The sequence below is a fragment of the Mercenaria mercenaria genome, chromosome 9 (assembly GCF_021730395.1).
Source record: "Mercenaria mercenaria strain notata chromosome 9, MADL_Memer_1, whole genome shotgun sequence".
Lineage (NCBI taxonomy): Eukaryota > Metazoa > Mollusca > Bivalvia > Venerida > Veneridae > Mercenaria > Mercenaria mercenaria.
Window position 1 is genome coordinate 79,608,522 of NC_069369.1, and position 6,000 is coordinate 79,614,521.

At 38.1% G+C, this 6,000-nt stretch overlaps 1 protein-coding gene across 1 annotated transcript in view; it reads right to left on the reverse strand.

Annotated features, from left to right (window-relative positions):
- Positions 1-5,765, reverse strand: part of LOC123547551 (protein mono-ADP-ribosyltransferase PARP14-like) — a 97,661-nt gene extending 91,896 nt beyond the window's left edge. Inside the window, exon 1 of the mRNA XM_053551820.1 lies at positions 5,664-5,765. The gene's annotated coding sequence lies outside the window, so the exon portion shown is untranslated. The remainder of the gene's footprint in view (positions 1-5,663) is intronic.
- Positions 5,766-6,000: the final 235 nt, after the last annotated feature.

The window sequence follows — 6,000 nt, forward strand, 5'->3', positions numbered from 1 at the left end:
TGACCTACCTATGATTTTCTAAGTCCAAAAGGGGCCATAATTCTTGCAAGAAGCAATGCGATTTACGGTACTTGTTGTGCATTGTCAGTTTTTAATGACAAATAACTTCTCCAAATTTCAAAGCAATATATTTGACGGTAAAGGAGAAAAGTTGACCTAAACGCAAAACTTAACAAAGAAATCCGGTATTTTTAAGTCCTAAAGCGGCCATAATTCTTGGAGAGTTCTGTTTCTTGCTGTACAGTCAGATTTTGATGGTGAACAAATGTTGCAAGTTTTACAGCAATAGTTTTGATTGTTTTAGAAAAAAAGACAAACAAGTGTGCAAAGTAATAGCTGTAGCAATTATTATTCTGGGGGAAAAGTGGATCTTAGCAAATTTTTTAACCAAGAACATCAAATTCAAGTACAACAAGTGCTCGTAGAACACGAAATGGCCCCCATGATGCATTCAGTAATTGCACAAGAAACAGGAATTATTTTGTCATTGTATACAAATGTTCTACTGTTCTGGGTAAATGTGACCTAGACCTTTGACCTATTGATCTTAAAAAATATAGCGGTCATCTGCTAGTCATGATCAACCTCCCTATTAAGTGTCATGATCCTAAGCCTAAACGTTCTTAAGTTATCATCCAGATAACGTTTAACTGTTCTGGGTCACTGTGACTTTGCCCTTTGACCTATTGACCTCAACTTCATCTGCTGATCATGATCAACCTCCCTATCAAGTTCCATTACCCTAGGCCCAAGCATTCTCAAGCTACTGTCCGGAAACCACGTAAATATTTAGGTCAGGGTCACTGTTATCTTGACCTTTGACCGACTGACCTCAAAATCAATAGAGGTCATCTACTGATCTTGATCAACCATATCAATTGTCATGATCCTAGGCCCAAGCATTCTTGTGTTATCATTCAGAAACTGTTTAACTGTTCAGTGTATGTGTATTTGGGTTTAACGTCTTTTTCAACAGTTTTTCAGTCATATAAACGACGGTGTCTACTTGTAGTAGCGAGCACAATGCCCAACTTTATAGTGCTGCCTCACTGGAATATCACCGCGTAGACATGTGGCATGATACACTATCAGGGTCACTGTGACCTTGACCTCTGACCTACTGACCTTAAAAACAATAGGGGTCATCTTCTGGACATGACCAATCTCCACGTCAACTTCCATGATCCTAGCCCAAAGCATTCGTGAGTTATCATTTGGTAACCATTTGAATGTTCCGTGTCACTGTGACCTTGACCTTTGACCTATTGATTTTAAAATCAATAGGGGTCATCTACTAGTCATGACCAACTTTCCTGTCAATTTTCATGATCCTAGGCTTAAGCATTCTTGAGTTAACCTCCGGAAACCATTTAACTGTTTTAGGTCACTATGACCTTGACCTTTGACCTACTGATCTCAAAATAAATACCGGCCATCTGCTTGTTATGACCAATCGCCTTATCAACTTTCATGACCTTAGGCCTAAGCGTTCTTGAGTTATCATCCTGAAACGGATTGGTCTACAAACCGACCGACCGACCGAGACATACTGACATCTGCAAATCAATATACCCCTCCTTCTTCGAAGGGTGGTGGGGGGGGGGAGGGGGATAAAAAGGGCCATACTTCTGATTAAATACTTAACAGAACTATTCTTCTTAGCATACTTAGTCATCTAATGATGATAAACAAGTGTGCAAAGTTTCAAAGCTATAGTTGTTAAAGTTTTCGAGAAAAGATGGACTTAAACAAAACAAGAGCTCGTAGAACACGAAATGACACCCTTTTTGCATTCAGTAATTGCACAAGGAACAGAAAATATTTTGTCAACGAATTGGTCTACATATCGACCGACCGACCAACGCTGACGTCGAAAAAAAGGCAGGCAAGCTAGAAAGTCATGTCAGATATCAAGCAACTTTAGGATTTTATAATTTTTCTTGACGCGAACTGGAACTTAAGATTAATTCATTCAAGAATGTTTAAAACTAAGTCAATGCTGATTATGTTAAGTTCTGGCTTCTCCATCAAGCGAAACAGATTTAAAATTTTAGAAAGGATGCTTCTGACCAAATCTGATGAACATATGTCAGGTACTTCATCAAAACAAGAGGGTCATTGACCCTAAAGCGCCCACCTGTGTACAAGGCTTCAGGTGTGTTTGTAGAAGTACAGAGTTAGGTTCCTTCTTTGTTAGCCTATATTATATACATGTCACAAACACTCTTAAACCTAGGACAATAATTTAAACAATTATGGTAGACATTACAAATCTGATATCACAAGCCAAATATCAAGGCTCTAGCTATTATTGATTCAGAGAAGAAGTGTGACCACGCCCCCTGGCAGCCATGTTTTTTACGAATTGGAATAATTTGAACAATCTTGATAGAGGGTCACACAACCATTAGTGTAAAATTATTTTAAAATCAGGCTTGCAGTTTCAAACAGAAAGAATTTTAAAGTTTCAACTATATACATATAGAGAAAAGTGACCAAGCCCTCTGGCGGCCATGCTTTTTGACAAATCAAAATAATCTAAACAATCTTGGTACAGGGTCACACATATAACCGCCTCGGTAGCCTAGTGGTAGAGCGTCCGCTTCGAGTGCGGGAGGTCGTGGGTTCGATCCCCGGCCGCGTCATACCAAAGACGTAAAAAATGGTACTAGTAGCTTCCTCGCTTGGCACTCGGCATTAAGAGGGTAGTGCTAGGACTGGTCAGCCCGGTGTCAGTATAATGTGACTGGGTGGGGTATCATGCCTCGTGTCTACGGCGTGATATTCCAGTGAGGCAGCACTATAAAGTTGGGCATTGTGCTCACTGCTACAAGTAGACACCGTCGTTTATACGACTGAAAAATTGTTGAAAAAGACGTTAAACCCGAACACACACACAATTTACATATAGGGAAAAGTGACCACACCCTCTGGCGGCCATGTTTTTTGACGAATCAAAATAATTTGAACAATCTAGAGGGTCACACAACGACCATTTGTGTAAAATTATTTTAAAATCGGGCCAGCAGTTTCACACAAGAAGATTTTTAAAGTTTCCCCTATTTACATATAGGGAAAAGTGACCACACCCTCTGGCGGCCATGTTTTTTGCGAATCAAAATAATTTGAACAATCTTGGTAGAGGGTCACACAACGACCATTTGTGTAAAATTATTCTAAAATCGGGCGAGCAGTTTCATACAAGAAGATTTTTCAGGTTTCCACTATGTACATACAGGGAAAAGTGACCACGCCCTCTAGAAGCCATGTTTTTCGACGAATCGGTATAATTTGAACAATCTTAGAAGAGGGTGACATAGGAACCATTTGTGTGAAATTATTTCAAAATCAGGCCATCGGATTAGGAGAAGATGTTGTTTGAAGTTTTTATTTCTATTTTTAGCTCTGTCAGCCCCTTTGTGCAACCAAGCAAAACCGTCTGAACAACTTTGGTAGAGGACCACCCAAGAAGCATCATAGCCAAGTTTCATCAAAATCCATTCATTGGTATTGGAGGAGATGTCGTTTAAACACAAATGTTGACGACGGACTGACGACTTGACGGCCGCAAGCACGACTGACACAGCGTGATCACAATAGCTCACCACTTTGTGCTCAGGTGAGCTGAAAATGTTTAAAGGATTTTCTCTACCAGGCACAACCAAATGAACAAGAGTTGGAGGATTTTATAAACCATACTCTCTGGAAATCATTTGCTAACCAACTCTCCTGCAAAATTTTATGACTCCGTGTCAAAAACTTCTTGTAACATGTGTAACACATTTTTTTCTGTCTAAGTTAATGGTCGTAACTATGGTCTTTCCAAGTGAAATCCCAAACAAAACTCAAGGTTCAATGATATAAAGTATTTTTGAAATGTATGTCGCACAAATTTTTAAGCCCTTTATTCATATGTTTAAAGGACCATCACTCTGGTCTGACTGATCCTTAATCCAAAATAAAATCATAATTGCCAAACTTTACATGCTGAATAATATTCCTATAAGGTTTTATCAGTCTAGGTCAAATACTTTGAGACACATGCAAAACAAGCTTCTAGACCCTTTATGCCTATTTTGACTACGTCCAGGGCATAACTCGGGTCTGGCTGGAACAAACAAAACCCCAGATACGTAATTTCACATGCTGAGCAACAATCCTATAATGTTATAGGACTCTAGGTCAAATACTTTCTGGGATCTTTAAGGCCTTTTTAATATGCATATTCTTTTTGTCAAGGGCAGTAACTCCGTCTTACTGAGTGGAATCCTGAACAAAAACACAAAACTTCACATTCTGAATAATGTGCATGTTTGATGAATTTAGGACATACTTTATGCAACACATATTAAAATCGACGGATATACAGAGACAAATATACAGACAAATGTAAATTTAAGAGAAGCTCCATCCCCCACAGGAAAGCGCAGCACAACAAAGTACAAGCCAACACAGAAATAATTAAATATGTGACTTCCTGTGACCTATGCAGCTCCCACGATCCTTTCATACAACGCAGCATAACTTATTGTGTTATTGTGGCATATTGTTTGGAAGAATAAACTAGATACTAGAATGTGTCTGTAACACACAGGGTATGTCCCCACTTAGGTGAAAATGTGCATTTTTGACTATTTCAGGGGCCATGACTCTGGAAATAGGGGGCAGAGCCGAATGAAAAATAGGTGCACAAGTTCATATCATGATTAAGACTCATGAGGTGTCGTTACTCTATATCAAATTCTATTTGAGCTAGGCACGTCACACAGTGAAAATGTGTATTTTTAACTATTCCCGGGGCCATAACTCTGGAAATATGACATAAACAGGAGGTGCGCATGTTCATATTATGATCATGACTCATGCAAGGTTTCATCAATTTAATACATCAAGTACTTTTTGAGATAGGTGGTCACAAACTTCGAACGGATAGACGGACGCACGAACAAGACCAAACCTAAAACCCACCAACACTAATTGGGTGCAGAAAAATATAAACAAAAGGGCTAAAATTGCCCGTGTAGTGGCTCACCTGAATCTGACAATCTGAACTTGAATTAGTCTTTTAACTTTGACATTATCTTACTAAAACATTCTATGTTTATTAACAATAATCCAATGTATGATTATTCCCTATATGTCTTAACAATACTTAAGAATACTCGTTGATACTTGATATTCATCTCTGAATTGTTTGTACATGATATATAAATATATACAAATGTATGAGCTTTACATATCTTTGTAATATTTAATAAATTTAGACAGCTATACACAGCCAATATTGTTTTTAGGCCATACTGTAGTTTTCATGCCCAACTTTAGTTTATACTTGATATGTATTAGTTTAATGCCATTTTTCAATGGAATATTTAAGATATGTAACAACATTTGTTACAGTTAACCTGACAAGTGTTTATGAATTCTGTACCAGGCCTAACCTTCACGAAAAGTAAAAGAAAGATTCCAAATATGTATCAGCCTCTGTTGGATTTTAATTTCTGAAACAATAGATTCGTGTACAATAGGAAGCTCCAAAATGTTAGATAAACATTAAAGATGCACTAATGATGACCATGGTTCTCAATTTATCCATGTCTCTTCCTACATGTGTAGCCTGCGTCTACCTCCTACTAAATGGCGGTGGATACTTTAAAAGTTACCTTGTCCCCTTCCTTGCTGCAAGTCTTCATATACATTAAATTTCCGTGTCTGTCTCCCACCACGTTTCCCAGAAGCCCATCTTTCAATTTCAGCTTCAAATGCCTGAAAAAGTTAGTTTCGTTATAACAAGGCAGTCTGAAAGACAGCTAAATCCCCCGCCACTGTTATGGATGGTGAAAGGGTAAACCTTTGATCATATGGATCAAATGGTTAATGTATGTATTCCAATAACTTTCATTTACAACAAAATTGTCTTAATGGTCCAAAATTTTTACTTTACAGAATAAAAACCTTCACAGCATAACTCTCAAACAATGCATAATCTCAGGCAGCAAT